At 44.4% G+C, this 20,766-nt stretch overlaps 1 protein-coding gene and 1 non-coding gene across 2 annotated transcripts in view; one reads left to right on the forward strand and one right to left on the reverse strand.

Moving 5' to 3' along the window:
* NAV2 (neuron navigator 2) overlaps positions 1-20,766 on the reverse strand; it is a 757,451-nt gene that overhangs the window by 517,485 nt on the left and 219,200 nt on the right. The gene's annotated exons all lie outside the window — the stretch shown is intronic.
* LOC112607484 lies at positions 5,222-5,356 on the forward strand. The gene has a single exon (XR_003115825.1). It is a non-coding gene; the product is annotated as a small nucleolar RNA SNORA1 (small nucleolar RNA).

The following is a 20,766-nucleotide window of genomic DNA, read 5'->3' on the forward strand; positions in this document are numbered from 1 at the left end:
AGCCGTTGCCTCACCAGCTTGTAATGAACTGCGTCTCCATCCTGATTAGGGGAACAATCCTCACACAGAGAGACTCAGGGGAAGGAAATGACAATGTTGTGGGGACAGAGTATAACCTCACCTCCCAAGGAGGAGCTGGCTTCTGGGGAGCCGGTGAATTGAAGGTCACAGCCCAAGATGGTGCCCATCCCCAGGGAGGAGGCTGAGCAGATTCCACTGGGGCAAGTCTAGGATTTAAGAAACGTGCTAGGTCCAGCCAGGCCTCTGGATGCAAGCCTAGAAGGTAGCAGCTCATAGGCTCTGGTTTGCCAAAAAGGGCACACAAGGAAACCAACCTTCCCTGGGCACCTACCCCATATCATTCCCCGTGCCAGCCTTATGACATCAACATTGTCCTATAAAAGAGAATTTTAGAGCACTGTCTTTTTCCAAAACCGTGAGTTGCAGCCCATTACTGGGTTATGAAAACAATTTAGTGGGTGACTAACACCATTTTTAAAATAACGTGATTAAAAAAAAAAAAAAAAACCAGAAAATTTCAGAGTGTATTGCACGTGGTACAGATGAGTATTGTTTTAGGAATCTTTAATTTATTTAGTGTATATGTGTTTGGGAGCTGAATTGTGATATAAAATATATTTTTTTACTGAGAATTATGGTCACAACTTCTCGAAAGAATGCCGGCTCCAGCCAGTCATAGTGGCTCATGCCTGTAATCCCAGCACTTTGGGAGACCAAGGCACGGGGACTGCTTGAGTCCAGGTGTTTGAGACCAGCCTGGGCAACATAGTGAGACCCCATCACTAAAAAAAATTTTTTTTTTTAGTTAGCCGCCATGGTGGTATGTGTCTGTGGTCCCAGCTACTCGGGAGGTTCTGTGGTGGGAGAATCACTTGAACTTGGGTGGTTGAGGCTGCAGTGAGTCATGGTCGTGCCATTGCACTCCAGCCTGGGCAACGGAGTGAGATCCTGTCTCAAAAAAAATAAAAAATAAAAAAAGAATGCAGGCTCTGAAATCAGACTGACTGGAGAACCTTGGTCAAGCTGTAAAACCCCTCTGTGTCTCAGTTGCCTCATCTATAAAATGGGGATAATAACAGAACATTTCATAGTGTTGTTACATGAAGTAAATGAGTTAATATGATAAAGTGCTTAAAGTGGTGTAGCAGACACCACTAGCATTCATCAATTTCCTCTCAGCCAACCCCAAAGCCCCATACAGATAGTTCAGTTCCTTGTATGTGCCAATGCCTTCCTGAGTCTTTCTCCTGAGAATGCTTCCTCATCATGGTTATAGGCTTAGCCCAACCACAGAGCAGGTCAAAGGTGTGGTGGAATGAATGCCCCAGGAATGACCCTCCACGAATGAGGACTGGAAGATGGTGGATAAACACCGCAGTGGAGATTCTGAGGTGCATTTCTCAGTCTCTAAGAGGGTGCCCAGTGGGACTGAGCCCCCACTGCCCACCAAAATGACTCCTCCCCAGCTCACTTCCCTGCTCTCTCACATTGCTTCCTGGGATCCCCTCCCATATAAACTTGCACCTAAGTCCTTGTCTTGGTGTCTAATCCTAATTTTGATGAACTTAAGCAGATTCTGACACAAAGTAAGTGCTTGATAGATGTTAGTTATTATTAATCATGTTCATCCTGAGAGAGGATCTATGCAAGTGCTTTATGTGCAGTATCTCATTTAATCCTCACACCAAGCCCATAAAGTAGAAACTGTGATTGTCCCTGTTTTTCAGATAAGAAAACAGGCTTAGAAAAGTTAAGCACACTGCTCAGGTTTACATGGTTAGACAGGAAAGAGTTCCACTCTGAACCCATGAGTGTTACCAACGCCCCTGTTCTCCTCCTCTCCTCTCTGTTTAATCTATACAATCACCCTGCCAGCTAGCTGCTGTTGTCACTCCTATTTTACAGATATGGAGATAGAAAACCCAGAGAAATGATTTGCATTCAATTCCCACACTGTTCACTACCATGCTGGGACCAGCACCTGGTATCCTGACGCCTGTTCCTATGCTTTCCATGACAGCAGCAGCAGCCTGCTTCCATGTGCCCCGGAAAGAGAACGCACAGGAGAAATCCCTTCTTTAAAAAAAAAAAAAAAAAAAAAAAAAGGCCCTGAAGTAGAAACCAGCCCGCTACCATCAAACCTTGCAGCACAGGAGAAAGGTTGAAAAGAGACACAATTTTCACAGACTTAGTGAAACTTACAGAAACTTAATGAAACAGACAGATAGCAATCTGTTCTAGTGCTTGTGCCTCAACTCCTCAACCTGTTAAATGGGCTGATGGCCTGGTATGAAGTCCCTCTACTCATTGCTGGCCTTCACTTTCAGCTCCTCTTCCTTATCTCCAACAGCCCCACCATTCCACCAAAGTACCTTGAGGTACTATACCTTTGGTCTGAGCTCCATCTGCATGAAACTCACTGTGATGTGTCCCTGGAAACCTGCTGTGTGCCACACGCAGTGCTAACCTCTCAGTGCTCCAACTTCCTCATCTATTAAATTGGGATAATCCTAGTATCTTCTTCATGAGTTGTTATGAGGATTAATTGAACTAATTGTGCAAATACCACAGCTGGCAAAGGACCCATATCTAGCATATATAAAGAATACTAAAAACTCCGCATTAAAAAACAAACAATCCAGCCAGAAGATGGGTAAATGACATGTAGAGACATTTTACTGAAAAGAATATACAGATGGCCAATAAACAGTGAAAAGATATTCAACATCACTAGCTATTAGGGAGATGGAAAGTCAGACCATGATAAGATGTCACTACATACCTTTTAGAACAGATAAAATTAAAATAGTGGCAACACCAAATTCCAGCAAAGATGTAGAGACACTGAATCACTCATACATTGCTGGTGGGAATGTAAAATGGTACAGCCACTCTCAGAAACAGTTTGACTTCCTTCTTAAAACACTAAACATATACTAAACATGTAACTCAACAATGGCACCCCCAAGCATTTATCCTGGTGAGATGAAGACTTATATTCAAATAAAAATCTATACACAAATATTTATAGCTGCTTTATATGTCAAAGCCAAAAACTGGAAACAACCCAGATACTTTTCCTGGTTAAACCATGGTCTGTCAGTCATGTATCAGTGGTATATCAGTGTATATCAGTAGTATATTGGTGGCACATCCACGGAACAGAACTCACCAGGAACAGAGGAATGAACTATAAACAGACAACCTGAATGGATCTCAAAGCCAATCTTAAAAGGTCACATACTTTGCCATTCCACTTAGATAACATTGTTGAAATGACAACATTTTGCAGATAGAAAACATATTAATAGTTAGTTGTCAGGGGCTGGGGGTGGCGGAAGGGAGAGGGGTGGGTATGACTCTGAAGGGGCTGAACAAGGGAGATCTTTGTGGAGATGGGAGAGTTCTGTATCTTGATTGTGGTGGTGATTGTGTAAGATTCTCACAAATTTACACAAGTGAGAAAAGGATACAGAACAATACTCACACAGTCAGTTGCCTGGTTCTGAAACTGTCCTATAGTTATGTAACGTGTAAACATTGGAGAAAACCAGGTGAAAGGGATCTCTCAGTTCTATCTTTACATGGGATCTCTCAGTACCATCTTTGCAACTTCCTGCAAATCTATCATTATTTCAAAATTTTAAAAAATGTTTTAAATGACCTACTTGTAAAGAGCAGAGCAGTGGCTAAATGAACACTTAGTCAATATCAGCTCTCATTACTATTATTTTATTTTCATTATTACTTCATACAAGTCATCTTAGTTAATGCCCACAATAAACTTGTTATCACAAGTTTTTAAAAAATGCCCATTTTACAGGTGGAAATAGTGAAACTCAGACATATTAGATAGTCTAAGTTTGCATACCCAGAAAGACCTAGGAATTAAAAAGGCCAAGTTCATGGACTTCCCCCAAACATTCAAGTATGAAGACCAGTAAGATAAAAATCTTTGCCCACATCAAGCTTTATAACATATGGGAGCAATGACAAAAATATAATTCATATTCAAGTGGAATGTCACATACTGTGTAAGTTCTATGGGAGGACAGGAAATGGAGGAATAAAAAATTCTGAGGTGATCTAGGAAGGCTTCCTAGAGGAGGTGGCATTTGGAATTGTTTTGAGGATTGAGTAGGAGCTTAGTAGGTGTGGGAGAAGGCAGTGATGCAGGAAAGGATATTCCAGGCAAAGAGAACCTGATCATTAAGCAGTGGGAGTGCTTAGAGAACAGTGACAAGCCCGAGGTGGCTGAAGCAGCTGGCATGTGATCAGAGGAAGATGCAGATGAAGGACAAGCAGAGGATAGTCAATGAAGATGGGCACTGAATGAGCAACAAATCAATATTGAATCAATCAAAGGGATGAATATGGGCACCTCTATGTGGCCTACTTCAAGCTAGATTCAATGATGATCCAAACATATGTGGATGCTGGCCATGCAGATGCTATTCTGGGAGGGAAGATCAATAAGTGTGATAGGTGTCAGGACTTAACTGTGGATTGGACTTGTTTCCTTAGCTTTTGCTCATTGTGGCCTCCATAGCCTGCCTTGGAAGCTGAATGGCCAATGTCTAAAGTGCATGTTAAATTCTAACAGTGTACACAACAAGCAGCCAGCTTTCTGTATATGCTGAAAAGCCAGGCAGAACTCTGCAGTGGGTCTTGGGGTCCCAGGAAGCAAAGAGATCTTCCATTTCAGGACCTCAAGATGAAGTTTCTCAGGGTCCTACCAAGGCTCAGCCCTAGTAGATCCTGAAGGCAAACCCCTACTTTTTGTGGGTTATAGGATCCCACAATGGTTGTTCTGGATATTGGAATTTTATCTTTCAAGTCCTGATCCCTATCACACTTACACTAATTGATCTTTCCCCCTAGACAATAACATCCGCATGGTCAGGATCTACATCTGTTTGGGTCATCATTGAATCCAGCTTGAAGCAGGCCACATAGGGGTGCCCATACGCAGCTCCCTTTGATAGATCCAATATTGATTTTTTGGTCATCTGCTATTCTCAGATTAGAGGTGAGGAAATAAGACAGTTCCTAAGTAGAGAAGAGACACCCATGGCACATTGCACACAGGGCAATGACAGCGCCTGACCATCTCGAGAAAAAAGAATGAGAAACTATCCTGGACTGTGACGAAAGAAGGCAGTCACATCTGCATAGCTTATCCTAACAACTGTGAAGGTGATGCCCCATTCTCAAGGAGAATAGACACTGTTGATCATGCCATCCCGAGATTGTTAATGGGGCTACATTGAGAAACAAGGTATGTTTCCATCACAGCAAACACATCACAGTGGTGACAATGAGACCTGTAACATTTCTGCTAAGGTCACGAGTGAAAATGGGATGCAACACAACTTCAACATTAGAAAAATATTAAAGAATAATACATTTGTGCTCATTAGCCAAAATAGCAATATGCTTTCCACAATTCAACTGCTAGGGCCCTAAAGTGAATTATTTGAAGAACTAGACCCTAAAGATTCTGGGTAGGAAGTTTTTAAAGTATTTCATCAGTATGTCTGTATTCAAGTGGAGATAAAAGAAGCCCAACTAAGATGGACAGAACGACTGTGGATTAAGCATGAATCTCTAGAAAGGCCTATCTTGAAGATAAATCTTGACTCAAGATTTGGAAGAACTAAGGTGACCCTGATGGACAGTGGAATGAATCACATGTAAAATTCCTTAAATAAAAATGTATTGACTTAAAGTAAAAACCATAATGGTGGTATTTGGTTGTTTGTGGGTTTTTGCAGTCAGGATTGTTGCTCAAATACCTTCCTCATCTCTCCATATCTGCCTTGGTTTGCCTTTACCACACTGTCCCCCAGGGCCTGGTTCAGTTGATGCTTTTGGAAAATGGATTTTGAGCTATCAAAGAAAGCTCTTCCAGATATAAACTCAAGTGTCTGAAGCAAGAATTGGATAAAAGGAGCAACTGAAAAGGACTTCAGAGATCCTCTGGGATAATTGCTTTCAATCTGGGTTTCCTGGAGCTTAAAGGTTCTGCAGAGATGCCTGGGGTGCGGGGAGCTGGGAGGCAGGCCTGGGTAAGGGGGATGCTAAAGTGGCAAGGCTCAGAGTCTCCACCTTCCAACCAAAAGAGCTCAATGTGACCTTTTTCACCCACTGAAGTTCCAAATATGTTAGGAGAAAGGTTCCAAGGTTTAAGGTTTAAAACCCACTAAGCTAGTCCAACACCATCATCATATCATAATTTTAAAAATAGCTGATTTTGAGTGTTTAGTGTGTGCCAGGCACCGCTATAAATGCTTTACATGCATTACCTCATCTAATCCTCGCAGCAACTCTAAAAGGTAGGTACTATTATTATCTCAGTTTTACAGAGGAGAAAACGTCGGCACAGTGGTTAAGTAATTTGACCAATGCTTGCAGATCACAAGTGAGGAAGCCTAGCTTGGGACCCACACACCTGGTTCCTGAGCCTACACAATTCACCACTGCGTGAGACTGAGACTGAGGAAATTGAGGCACAGAGAGAGGCAGGAACTTGCCCCAGGCCCTACAGTGAGCTCAGGGCTGAGCCTAGGCTGGAATCCCGCCTCCTGAGCCCTCTCGCATGCTTCTTCCTCCTGACATTCCCCTTCCCTCTCTCCTTCTCTACCCTACAGTGTGCCTTCTCGAACCAACTTACAGGTGGCTTTAAATAGACCATCCCTTGGTTATCAAGCATCTGTGGTCCCACACTGGGAGCAGCTGAAGGAGATAGAGCTGTGATGGCTGATCGGCTTCTGGGCCCCCGTTCTGAAAGCTGCTATGGCTCTCTCTTGGCCGGAGCCTCACTTCCCAATGGCTGCTCTAGATACGTAGAGGCCCTTCGCCATTTGCATGCTGTCTGTCTGTCTGTCTATCCAGGCTCACCTACACATGCTTTTGCTATTGTGGATATGGATATGCCCTGTTCCTTTGACCATGCCATTCCCACTGCTGGGAATCCCTTTCCCGCTTTGTCAGCCTGGCATACTCCTCCTCAAATGTCCTTTTTCCAGGGCCCTGACCTTCCTGACCTTCCTTCCAAGGCAGAATCAACCACACCTTCCCCAGCACTCTCCACATCACAGCACAGATCACTCTGTATTGTAACCACTGATTGAATTTATTTCTTTGATTAAAAATCATGTAGGTGGTCCCATTTTTCCTTTGGTAAAATCAGGATAGCTCCTACAATCTGCCTCGGGTTAAGCTGGGAGATTTTTTTTGTTTGGTTGGTTGGTCGGTTGTTTTTTTGTTTGCTTTTTTGTCTTCCTAAAATTCTGTCATTAAACTGATAAACTGTTTTGTAACCAATATCATCTTAGGATTCAAGAAACAGAAGACTTCTCTGTCTCTTTCTAGACTGTGAGCTCACCTGGGTTGAGGGCCATGATTCAATGTCTCTGGACCCCCAGCAGCCAGCACAGAGGAGGCACAGAGGAAGCACCAGGTATGGTGAGTCATGGTGCTCTGGGACTGGACGGTGCCCTCTGTGCCCAGATCTCTATGGGAGGCATCCCAGAGGCCTAGGAGAGTCCCAGCCATCTACCTATTGCCCACTGGGTTCACGAAACTACCTTATGATATATGGAAAGAAACATGGGCAAGGACAGCAGGCTTCTTTTTCCCCCCCTAACCTGGCACAAATGAGGCTGACCAAGCCCAGCAAGATTCCAAACCACATCACACCCCATGCTCTGACTCCTTTCTTTTTTCTTAGAGGTAGCTACAATCGTTGGCTAGTTCCTAGCAGTTAGCTCTCTCAAATTCTCTATTTGTAAGAGAATTTTCCAGCAGAACTTCCACCATTTTCTATCCTTTTTCATTCTGCCTCCAATGACCTCCTAGGCCCTCCAACCTATGTCTCCAGTGGTAGTTGTGTACCACTTCTTCTCTTTGAACCTCAGCCTTATACATATGAGGATCTTAGACTTGATAGGGTCTAGCAGGTTACACAGGACTTTGCTTATCATTTTCCTTTTCTCTGCCTATGGTAGACATTACTAATCAATCACAGCATGCTTGCCTTCAGAATTCATCTCCAGGAAGCCACTGCCAAGTGGGTTGGCTCATGAACTGGGTCATTTTTGCAGCTCTGGGCCTAGATGCCCTCTAAGGGAACCTCTAATCAGAGATCTTTGGGCAAAACACCCATATACCAGATTGTTTTGGATACTCCCAAATTTATATAATTTTAAATTTCTCTTTAATAAAAGCAATTTGTAAAATGGATGAGTAATTCAGGATTTTGTGGGAGCAGGAGGAGGAACATTTGACCAACCACTGGACTCTGGGCCCAACAGATGTACCTTTGAAATGGCCTGAAATAGTTGACCAGGAATTTGGCCTTTCTGTCAGGTGACCCAAGTCAGGGAAGAAAGGAATAGAACTGGTCGGATATTCATTCATTCATTTCTTTCACAAACATTTACTAAGCACCTATTATATGCTAGACACTGATCTAAGGGCAGGAGATTTGCAGATGAAGATAGTGGCAGCCCTCATGGTTGACCAGGTACTAGACCTAATGGCACTCTATTTGCATATCACATTTAATTTTTTATGGCCTCAATTTTGGCACATTTCCCTTACTGAAGCTAATTGGCCTCCATAATCTATACTCTTTCTTGCTTAGTACAGTGGAACCTTAAGATGGAACGAGCCTGGATTCCTGAATCATTGGGTGCAGAAGAGCTATCCACTGACCAGAAATGTTAGCCTTGGACTAAAATGTGAATGAGAACTAAATTTCTATTGTGTTTGTGCCTTTACACATTGTGGTACCTTCTTGTTATGGAAGCTTGTGTTATCCTAATTAGCACATTTTCTGTGTGCAGTCAGTGTCATTGTGATTTTAGTCTGGAAATGTCTTTGTAGCTCTGTTGCTTACTTTCAGAAGAGTTCTTGGAATTGGGTACCCAAAGGAAGTGTTCATCAGCCATGAATCCACCCTTGAAGTCAGGTGCTTTTAACCCAGACTGTAAGAGTTTTCTATGAGGACTAAAAAGCCCTGATAAAATGAACTTTCAGTCTTTTAAAGAAAAATGTGATGCTTCCCAGAGAAATTCCCAAGCACCATGTTCTGTTCCTGGGAAATCAGTCTGGGTATAGGACAATCTTTTAGGCAGCCAGAAGCCCTTCGTCTGGGTTTCAGTGACAACTGGCTGTGGCTCTCCAAGGGTGCAGGCACAGTAACAACCACCTGGCAAAGGGAAATTAGCAAGTCCTGGAAGCCCCACCCCCCGGTCAGGTCAACAGCACGAGTCAGAGTGCCACAGAAATAAATATATCCCATTCATAGAGCTTTCCGTTTAACAGCTTTCAAAGTCATAAAGTCTGCATAAGGCCAAAAGATACAATTGTCCAATTAGAGGTTTTATCTAGGAAAACACATATTTTCAAAGATATTGTTTGGTCCCCATGCCAGGATCATAGCTGGGCTTGTTTAATGTGCTGGACCTCTGGGTTTTATAGTACTTTCCACTTAAGTGAGACAGGATAGACAGGAGCCTTCTCAGAGACTCCTGTCTCCAAGGTAGGGTCCAAGAGGGGTCTAGAGATGCTCAACGCCAATCATTCACATGAAAATTCCAGAAAAGCTAGAATCTACCTAGACCAGGTCATGTAGGAGGGGAATAACAACTAACATTTATTGGGTGCTTACTATTTACCCTTACTGAGTTCCAGGTTCTGTTCTAAATGCTTAACACATATCATTGCACTTACTCTTTATTATTGCCTTACAACAAAGTGTGTATTTCCTTCCCATCTTCCAGAAGAGAAAAGCAAGGCTTGGAAAGGTAAATCAACATACTCAAGGTGATGTGGCTCAGTGAGTAGTAGGGTCAAGGTTTGAACTTAGGTCTAGTGATTCTAAAACACTTCAACCTCTATACTCAGTTGCCACCCATGACTGTCAGGGCCCTTTCTTCCTCTCTGTCCAGCTGCTTGAGTTGTGTTATGAAGGGCAGATAGATGAAGACCAAGGAAGGCCTTGTCATTAGCAGTGGGAACCACTGAAGGGAACTAGGCCTGGGAGAGAATCCCTAATATTTGCCAGAAACCATGTTAAGCATGTACTTAAATTATCATGCTGAATTCTCATAATAGTCCTGCAAAATAAGTCTTATCATATCCATTTGACAATTGAGACAACTGAGGCTTAGAGAGGTTAAAAACTTTCCCAAGGCCACACAGCTCAGAGGTGGTGGAGAGTCTGCCTGAATAGATTCCTTGCTCAGAAACATTAAGTCAGGCACTGAGCTTACCCACCTACATACTCATCATATAGCTTTTATTTTTGGGAGCGTTTTCTTTTTTGTCAAATTCTGGCTCTACCTGTATACATTCCACTGATCACTTCCCTGATAGTCCTGGATGTGGAAACTTACACACACACACACACATTGACATTTAGGCCACTTACTAGCTGAGTAATCTTGGGTGTGTGAACGTGTCCCTAAACCTCTCAGAGGGGTTTCTGCTCTCCTGGGACTCACTACTTAGACCAAAGGCAGCAAACTTTTCCTGTCGAGAGCCAGAGGGTAGATATTTTAGGTTTTAGGGCCATCCACTCTGCATGGCAACTACTCAACCCTGCCCTGTAGTGCAAAAAACAGCCATAGATAATGTATTATCAATGCTATGGCCAGATTTGGCACACGAGCCTAAGTATGCAGACCCCTGACCTAGATGGTCAACATATTTCACACATAAGTGTTAGATTCCCATTTTGTAAGTACTACAAATGGGAGGTGTTACTGTACTCAGAGTATATACTAGGAAGAACTGATCTCCAGTGGATGGTGGCTGGATAATGTCACAATGTCACCACAGGGCAGGGCCAGGACTGGAGTCTAGGCATCCCGCTCTCCCACTGGGACTCGCCCCCTGCATAAGTGGCCTCCTTGATCACCAGGGAATCTCCCAAGTCGATGTCCCTTCTAAAGGCTCAATGACATCAGGCTGCACTCAGAGAGCAGCCCAGGACGTCTGCAACTGCCTGGCTTAACCTCTGACTGGGGCCAAAAGCCTTCCACTAGCAAATCACTGGCTCATTTCTCTCCAGCAGGGCCTGGCTCACGGCACCTTCTGGAAAGCCGTTACAGCAGCTACAGCAGCACACGCAGCATTAATTTATGAAAATCTCAGCTTGTAAAAGCCCAGCTCGCAGGCAGAGCTGGAGGAGGCAGAGGCACTCTGCACTGGAGATGCGTGAACTGCTATTTGCTTCTCTTACAGCCACAAAAGGAAATGCTGGCGAGGGCTTCAGAGAAGGGGTGGTGGGGAGGGGACGCTGCTGGATTTAATAGCAGGAATACGAGTCATTTGTCTTATTGTAAAATAGATGTGTGTTTGGAAGCAGAAAATGCTCTGGATCCTTTCTTTCCTCCCCTTGCAGGCATGAAAAGCCTTGAGCAAAACAAAATGCTGCTGATTTTGAGTCTATTTTGGGCGCCTGTCGCTGATTGTCTGCTTCCGAGGCCTGTGCACATGCTGCCTTCTCAAAGAATGGTTTTAACGAATTGAAATGGAATGAATGAGCATCTTGCTCCTGCTGCTGCTGCCACCATTGGAACAGAAAGTAGCCCCCAAAGGTGGGGCCTGGTCCATGGCTCCTCTATTCTTCCCTCTCACCCCAGATGCCCACCCAACCCACACCCCCATCCACACAGCGCTTGCTGGCGCCCGAGTTAGGCTGCTCGCCCTATGCCAGGAAGCTATTTACCAAAGGAAATAACTCTGATAAAGGGGCTAAAAATAGGCAGCAGTGATGGAAAACATTTTGTTGAGAGATCTGCTGACAAGAGGGGAAACAGAGCTGTGAAAAAGATAGGTGGTGAAGGACACAGAGGGAGAAGTGGCTACACTGCGCATCTAGGGGGCCCAGGAGGAGCCGGGTCAGGGCCCAGAGGCCAGGTGGCTCACACGGATGGCTGTGCCCTTGTGGCAGATCTTCCCTGTCAGTGGCCCCACCTTTGTGGTATTTCACCCAGCCTTAGAAAAGTGAAGGGGTGCGAGCCAACAGGTTCCTTCGCCAGGTGGGTATCTGAGGACAGGTATCTGAAAAGCAGCACCATGAAGGAAGCAAACAGAACACTGATGGAGGCTGACCACACATTCAGCTTTTGCCAGTTAGCAACACACCGACATTGGACAAGCTGCTTAACCTCTCTGAGCCTCAGTTTCCTCATGTGATAAATAAAGATACGGTTAGACCCACGTCATATGGCTGTGGTGATAATCCATGCACACTATTTACCAAACAGTGGCATTATTCAGGTCATTCAGCCTTTTACAAACATGGATTGAGGGCTTTCTTTGTGCAAGGCACTTCCTGGCACCGAGGGATTCCTTGATGAAAAAGACAAATTCCTGCTGTAAGATACTTTAATTCCTTAGTGAACACAGTAGAGAAGGGGAAACTGTCCTTAGAAATATATACCCAGCACCACTCACCCTAAGACAGCCAAATGGAAGGACCCCAGGACTCCTTCCCGGGCCACAGATGCATCCATTCCATCCAGTGCTGTGTGTCTGCTATGCACTGTGTACTAAAGAGGGAATGATGAGAAAGGCTCAGGGTTCCCTTCTGAAGCACACAGACTGGTAGAGAAGACAGGGACGGAAACAGATATATGTTATTCACATGAAAAGGACCATACAGAGTTAGGTTTAAGAGCTCTCTTTGGGAGCAGAAGATCTTTGAAATTTCCAGGCACTGGAATGTGTAAGTTTTACAACGAGCTAAATCATATTCATGTATTTGCATAAATTAATAAACAGCAATTATATATTATAGCAATTTCTAAGTAATATCCCCAAATAACTATCTCAATATACCAAAATAGTAACAATGGTTATTTCTGGGTGGTGGAATTATGGGTGATTTGTCTTTCTCCCCAAATTCTCTACAATTAGTATGCATTATTTTTGTAATAGAAAAACAAACAAATAAAACATTAGTAAGAAGCAAGCTGTTTCAAAATACCCTGCAGATGGGAAATCTGTTCACTTGCCTTGGATTCGGCTGAGAGCCTCTCTGTGACTTCAAGAACCTTCAAAAGTTTGAAGTAGCTTGAAAACAGGTTTTTGCATTAGAATGTGGCAAGGCTGCCCAGTCTCTGGCCAAGTGGGTCTGATTCCTCACCTGTTTATTTTGTGGCTGAGGATCAGAAAGGAGTGTGCTAGCTTGGAATGGGGAGTGTAGACAGAGGAGGACCCATTCCACAAATGGCTGTGTGCAAAGGGCACTTAGGCCTGGATTTGAGCACTTTCTCCACCATATACTAGATGTGAGATCTTGGGCCAGTCATTTCACTCCTTTGAGCCTCAGCTTCCTCATTCTGTATGACTTAAAGAAGCCATCCTGAACCACCCCAGGCTCCACTGGGCATCTCTTATTAGAGTCCACACCATAATCTGCTCAGCCCTCTGTGTTACAATGGCCTCTTTGCTAGGAGCAACTTAAAACCAGGGAACACACCTTGTCCACGGCTGTGACTCCCTTACCTCTCGTAGTGCCTGCTACAGTGACCTTCAAAACACATTTGCTGAATGAATGACTGAATGAATGAGATGCCAAAGCTCACGCTAGGCCCTGTAGCTGCAGAGATGAATGACGTGGATCCCTGGCCATCAGGAGCTCCCACTTTAATTGGAACTCAGTCTTCCTAACACAATAAAGATGATGACCGATGCCTTAAAGGGCTTATGTGCAAAGAGAAACTAGAAGAATGGGGAAGAAAAGGTGAATTTCCCCAGGGGTGTCCAAGGAGGAACTTGTATAGGGGGGTAGAATCTGAGCACAGTCTGGAAAAATGAGTAGAGCTTCTCCTGAGGGTACAGAGACAAGGCAGGCAAAGGTGTGCGGTGGAGCAGGAGTGTGCACAGCAAGGAAGAGGCAGGAGCAAGGCGAGGGCCAGGTGTGGAGTACCTTGGATGGGAAAACAGTGGGTCTGACTGGCATTCTGGCTGCTGTAGGAGCCCAGGCAGGCTTAGGAGGAGAGCTGATGGGCTTCTTTCTCATTGCGATGGCAAGAGCAAGCATCTACCGCCTGTGCTAGATGCCAGCCTTGCCCAGCATGCTTCCACCTGCCCATCAGGAGGGCAAGGCAATAGGACCAGTTTGGGGTTAATCACTGCTAAATCTAGTCTTCCACAAACAACCCCTCTAATTTAAACCAGCATCTGTGAGAAGGGCCAGCTTTGGCAGGGGCCTTGAGGAATGTGGACATGATTAACTTCTGCCAGTTGCAGCAAATTAACTGCAAAAAGAACATCCTGACAGCACCCCGGATCTTAAGTGCAGCCAACCTTTGAAGATGCAGGCTGATTGCTTTGCCTGGACTGAAAGTGCAAAGCTGTGTCTTTACTGGGCACTTCCCATTAGGAAGTACAGGGGCACCAGCTAAGCTCCAACCCTCCTCACGACCTTCGCCTGTGCTGTTCCCTCAGCAGGAAACCCTTTCGCCCAATTGAGTATGGTTGACCTGTTCTGACCTTTCAAGTCCTGCTTCAAATGTTGTTTCCTTTGTGATGACTTCCCTGACTCTCCATCTAAGGTGGCTTTGCTATTCTCCCCACACTCATCACTTTCTATTCTACCATTCTATTTTCTACTTTTTAAAGGGTTTATTTTCTTGCATGGTTGTTCATTTCCTTTCTCTCTACCTAATTCTAACTGGACCTATGCTCCATGGTAGCAGGAACCTTGTCTTGCTCACAGCTATATTCACTATGTTTGGCACTTAATAGTTGATCAGTAAAAATAAATTGGATGGAAGGAAGGAAGTAAAGAAGGAAAAAGAGGGGGTTTCTAATACAATGGCTCCAGAATGGCCACCCCAGCACTTAGCCCCACTGCCCTGAGAAGATAGCTCATTAGCCATGAGCCCACAGAAAACCTCTAGGCCAGGGCCAGGAGTGTTGGAGCCCCAGGGACAACATAGGCCAGGAATCTGATGCTAAAGGAAGAATAAGGGACAAGAGAGGGAATTAACATTTATTGAGCACCTACTGTGTGCCAGGCCTGTGGTTACTGAAAGAAACTTCTCATTTTACAGATGAGGGGGGCTGTAGATAATAAAAATATCTAACATTTATTCTTGCACCTGGGCTAATCACATTGCATATATTTTCCCAATAAGTTTGGGAGGTAAGCATGATCACTGCTGACATTTCGTAAGCAGGGAGAACTAGGAATGCTCAGGAACTTGCTCGGTTTTATACAACTAGCTAGTGGCAAAGCCAGGATCAGAACTTGGGTCTTTCCAACTCTTGTCCAACATCCTCTTTTGATAGAAAATGTCCTTCACCCTATTATGATGGCTGGTTTGGCCCTGCCCTGCAGCCAGCTCTCCAGGGAAGTTGCTGGAAGGAGCCCTGCCCCAGGCCATGGTTCTAGGCAGACTTCAGACAATCCCCAGTCATCCACCAACTGCTCAGCAGGCCAGTTAATTGGCTTGCCACCCCCAAGTGCTGAAAGCACTTGGGCCGCCTGACACAGCGCCCTTGCCAAGAGCCGCCCACAGACACAGACAGGTGAGGAGGGATGGGTCTTCTAGCCCTGCAAAGCAGCCAGCTCAGAAACCACCCAGGGAGGCCTCCCTGACAGGCTGCGTACAGGGGAGGGCAAAGACGGCACTTTCTGTCTAGGACAAGAAAGCACAGTCCTCAGGCTCTACCACCTATAAGCTGGTGACCAGATCAGTTTCTTAATCTCTCTAAGCCCTAGCTTTCCCGTTCATAAGGCTTCTGTGAAGATGAAGTGAAATGGCAGATGTCAGGCACTGCCCACAGCTGGCACAGGGTAGCAGCTCAGTGAAGCTCAGCTGTACCAGGTGAATTCTAAAATCAGAACCCACCAGGAAATCCTCCTTCCCACCTATATACTAATACATGCCACAGTCATTGAGTCCATACTGTGAGCTCAGATGTGTGCTGAGCGCTGGAGAAACATCATGAACAAAATGGTCAAAATCCCTGACCTCAAAGACCTTCCAGTTGGGAGTGGGTAACCAACAAAATAAATACTATGGTATGTCAGACAAGGTGCCAAGAAGAAAAAGGCAAAGCTGAGAAGACAGGTATGAAGTGTAGGGGCAGGGTAGCTGAGATTTTGAGCAGGGTGCCCAGGGATGGGCTCACTGAGAAGGTGACTTCTGGGAAAGGAAGTGCTGGAAGTGCTAAAGGCAGCCACACAGATGTCTGGGTGGAGGTGGGAGGTAAGAATGTTCCAGGCAAAGGAAACAGCAAGCTCACGCCTGAAAGCCAGAGGAGTACCTGCCAAGCCAAGACGGAGTCCTCACATGATTTCAAAGACAAAGCATTTCCCAAATAAGAGGTTAATGAGAAAATTAGATTTTGTAAAAATGCAATTTGTGGCCAGTTTTTCAAAAGGCATGCTGTTGACCCTGTTGGTTCTGCAGTTTGTTGCTTCTGGAAAGTGGTCCTTGGCAAATGTCAGCATATTCATATAGGTTTCCCCAGGTAATTATACTAATTAATATCAGCAATAGGAATTATAATCACTGTCGTTTATCAAGTCCCTACCATGTGCTGGGCAAAATTCTGGAAGCTTTTATATATACCACTATGATTCCCATTTTACAGATGAAGAAAATGAGGCATAGAGAGATTAAGCCTTTTAACCAAAGTCATGCAGCTTATGAGTGGAGAGTTAGAGTTCAAACTCAGACAGACTGGTTCTGGCATCTATGTGCTGACCACCATGTAACTACCTTAAAAACATGGAAGTCATTATTATTATTAACAAGATGGGGTTGCCCTGGGCTGTCCAAGCTTTCTTGCTCTTCCTCAAAAGCCATGCTGTTTCCCCAAAATGAACACTCCCGAGCTTCCTGTTTAATCTTTTGCCCCAGGTCAAGTCGTTTTGTCAAGATATAAACTATTAAAACCAAAAGGTTGCAGATAGAGTACTACAGCAAAGGGATGACCAAAATTCCAGTCTCTATTGCAGAGAAGGGTGGCTGAGCAAGGAATATGGCAAGCTGATGCCACATCCCCAAGACTCAGTTTCCCCATCTGCCAAATAAGAAGGGATGGAGGGCTTTCAGGCCTCTTCCAGTCCCTGATCTTAGAGTTTGGAGACACGGACCCTGAACCCTGACTGAAGCCATGGAGCACATTGTCAGGAGTGTTCAACTGTGCAACTGACACCCAGAAGACAGCAGCCTGGGTGAGCTGGCTGTGTTGCCAGGCAGTGGGAGGCGCAGGCCATACTACCTAAGTCCATGGCTTGTGCCAAAAAAGCATCTTCCTATCTGCACCCCTGTGTCTGCCAGTGTTGTCCTGTGGTCCTGCCCCAGGCAGCAGGGGGCAGATGGTTCTACCTGCCAGTCTACTCATCCACACAGGATGTCCCTAACACAGTGAGCGCTTAGAGGGTTGGGAAAGACCAAACCTGCCACAGTCTCCCCGCTCCTCCTTCATCCTTCCATCTCTGCACTTCCTGTTGTGGGACCTCCTAACATATCTTACCATTCAGCCTTTGGGAAAAGCTGATCTCCAGTGGGAAGGGAATATAATCATAATAAGTAGTTGTAAAGGCACCATTTACTGACTGCTTTTCTGAGCTACATGTTTCTTTTTAATGAAAGTAAAATTGACATAACATAAAATTAAGCTTTTTTTTTTTTCTTTTTTGAGACGGAGTCTCACTCTTGTTGCTCAGGCTGGAGTGCAATGGTGCGATCTCAGCTCACTGCAACCTCCGCCTCCTGGGTGCAAGTGACTCTCCTGCCTCAGCCTTCTGAGTAGCTGGGATTACAGGCACACGCCACCACTCCTGGCTAATTCTTGTAATTTTAGTAAAGATGGGGTTTCACCATGTGGCCAGGCTGGTCTTGAACTCCTGACATCAGGTGATCCACCCATCTTGGCCTCTCAAAGTTCTGGGATTACAGGCGTGAGCCACTGTGCCCAGCCGAAACGTTTTTTATTCAGTGACACTTAGTACTTTCATAATGCTGTGTAGCCATCACTTCTAAGTGGTTCCAAGACATTTTCATCATCCCAAAAGGAACCTCATGTCCATTAAGCAGTCAGTTGCCATTCCTGCCCTCTCCTTTGCCCCTGGCAACAACTAACCTACTTTTGTTTCTCACGGATTTGCCTATGCTGGATTTCATAGAAATGAAATCGTATAATATATGACTTTATGCCTGGCTTCTTTCACTTAGCATAATGTTTTCAGAGCTCATCCATGTTGTGGCATTTATCAGTACTTCACTTCTTTTTATTGCTGAATAATATTCCATTGTATGGATATACCATACTTTGTTTATCCATTAATCTGTTGATAGACATTTCGGTTGTTTGCACTTTTTGGCTACAATGAATACTGCTGCTATGAACATTCATGCCCACATTTTTTAAACACTTGTTTTCAATTCTTTTGGGTGTACTCCTAGAAGTAAAATTCCTGGTTCATATGGTAATTCTATGTTTAGCTTTTTGAAATACCAACAACTGTTTTCTGCAGTGGTTGCACCATTTTACATTCCCACCAGCATTATAGGAAGGTTCTAATTTCCTCATATCCTCAGAAACACTTGTTATTTTCAATTTTTAAAAAATTGTAGCCATCCTAGTGTGTGAAGTGGTATTTCATGGTGGTTTTGACTTGTTTTTCCCTAATGACTAACGATGTTAAGCATCTTTCCATGTGCTTCTGGGCTATTTGTATATCTTCTTTGGAGAAATGTCTAATCAAGTCCTTTGCTCACTTTTTAATTGGTTTATTTATTTTAATCAGGTCTTTTTTTTATCATTGAGCTTTTTATATATTCTGAATACTAGACTTATCAGATATATGATTTGCAAATATTTTCTCCCAGTCTGAAGCTGTCCTTTAGTGCAGAAAAGTTTTTAATTTTCATGAAGTCCAACCTATCCATTTTTCCTTCTGTAGCTGGTGGTTTTGTGGTCGTATCTAACAATCCATTGCCAAATCCAAGGTCATGAAGATTTACCTCTAGGTTTTATCCTACAAGTTTTGTGTTAAGTGTTTTATATCTAATTTTCTTGACATCCTCTGGGTGAATTCCATTATCATCACCATTCCCATCTTAGAGACTAAGGGTCAGGATATTTAAGTTACCTGCCTAATGACCCACAGCCAGGCAGAGCAGAGGCAGGGTTTGAATCTGCGTCTTCAGCTCTGGAGCCCAAGATGCCCATCATTCAGCCTCTCCAGATCTGCCTCCTGTTGTCCATTATCCCCTCATCTCCAACAATATAGGTAGTGATTCCACAAACAAAATGCTGGTCTCAAAGTTTGAAGGGGAGGATGGAAGAAATGCAGATGTTCCCCCTGATAGCTACAAGGAGTAATTCTGCTGCCTGGGAAGAATGCTCAGGTGAGAGCAGCCACTTGGTTGAATCCAAGGGGAAAGTCATCTTTACCTTTCAAAATTTAGCTTTAGTAGATTTTGTTGTGCTTTTGTATTCTCCTTCCTTATAAAGCAGCAACTCTGGGGCACTGGGACAACCTCCATAAGCTATTTCATCTCATAACTCCCCATCCTGGGTGGTTAGGCGCAGTTCTCCTTCCCCAGGGAGCATCAAATTGTAATCAGTTCCTGACAATGCAGCTCATTCCCCAGAGAAGGGGGTGAGATGTAGCCCTTTGCATCCTGATTCCTTGCCTTGAAGTTGACAGCAAACATTTATTTACTGAGGTCTATTATGTACTAAGCTCTGTGCTATGGGGGCCACAGAAATAAGTTTTTCAAGTAGGCCAGTGTAGAAGAGAGAGAGACAAACAGCTGCCATAGTTTGAGGCAGAAGGCAGGATGGGATAGACAGAGATGGATATTAGGAATTGAATGTGGGTATATTCATTTATTCACTGAAAAAAACTTTTATGGGTTTTTCTTACGTGCTAGACACCCTTTTAGATCTTGGGGATAAGACAGTGAAAAGACAGACAAGGTCCTTTGCCTTCATGGGGTTTACACTCTAGTGAGGAAGAGAGACAATAGACAAGGAATCAGCTTGAGATGGGATCAAGAAGAGGCTGCATTTGAGCTGGACCCTGCAAAATAAGTAAGACGTTAATGCATTGACAAGGAAGGGAAGGACATTCCAGACTAAGAGAAATGCATGAACAAGGGCAGGGAGGGATACAGCTCCTTGACATCTTGCAGGTGTGTTTGCTAATTTATTTATTATTTACAACTTTTTTCCTTGACTATAAATGCTTTGTTTTTATAAATTTAAAAAGTACAGAACTTGAAGAAAAATCATCCATCATTCCTTCACCCAGGATAACAAGTTCCATGACCATGCAGAGGCTGAATTCGTTTGACTTCTCTGAACTGCTGGGCTCAAGCAAGCTGTGCTCAGCACCTGAAAAGCGTGTGCTGGGTGAGACAGAGCCTTGCTTTCTTCCAGTGCTGCCTGTCACAGAGAAGATGCATAGGAGACCCAGGGCAGTACATCTGAAATGAAAGTTAATGACTTTGGCCCAACAACTCCTAATCAGATCCACTGAGATTAGAATTAGAGAGACCTCACCTTTGCATTCCCAGAGTGTGGCCTACGTGAATGGGGAGGTGACGTTAGCAGCACAGACCTGGGTTCTGAGACCTGGCTCAGCTTCATGTAACTAAGACCTTGGGCAAGTGCTCACCATCTTTGCTCCCCTTCCTTCACCGGGGGACTCAAAACCAGGGACTAGACCTACCTGGGAGGTGTTTTCATAAGAAG

Source organism: Theropithecus gelada, chromosome 14, assembly GCF_003255815.1.
Source record: "Theropithecus gelada isolate Dixy chromosome 14, Tgel_1.0, whole genome shotgun sequence".
Lineage (NCBI taxonomy): Eukaryota > Metazoa > Chordata > Mammalia > Primates > Cercopithecidae > Theropithecus > Theropithecus gelada.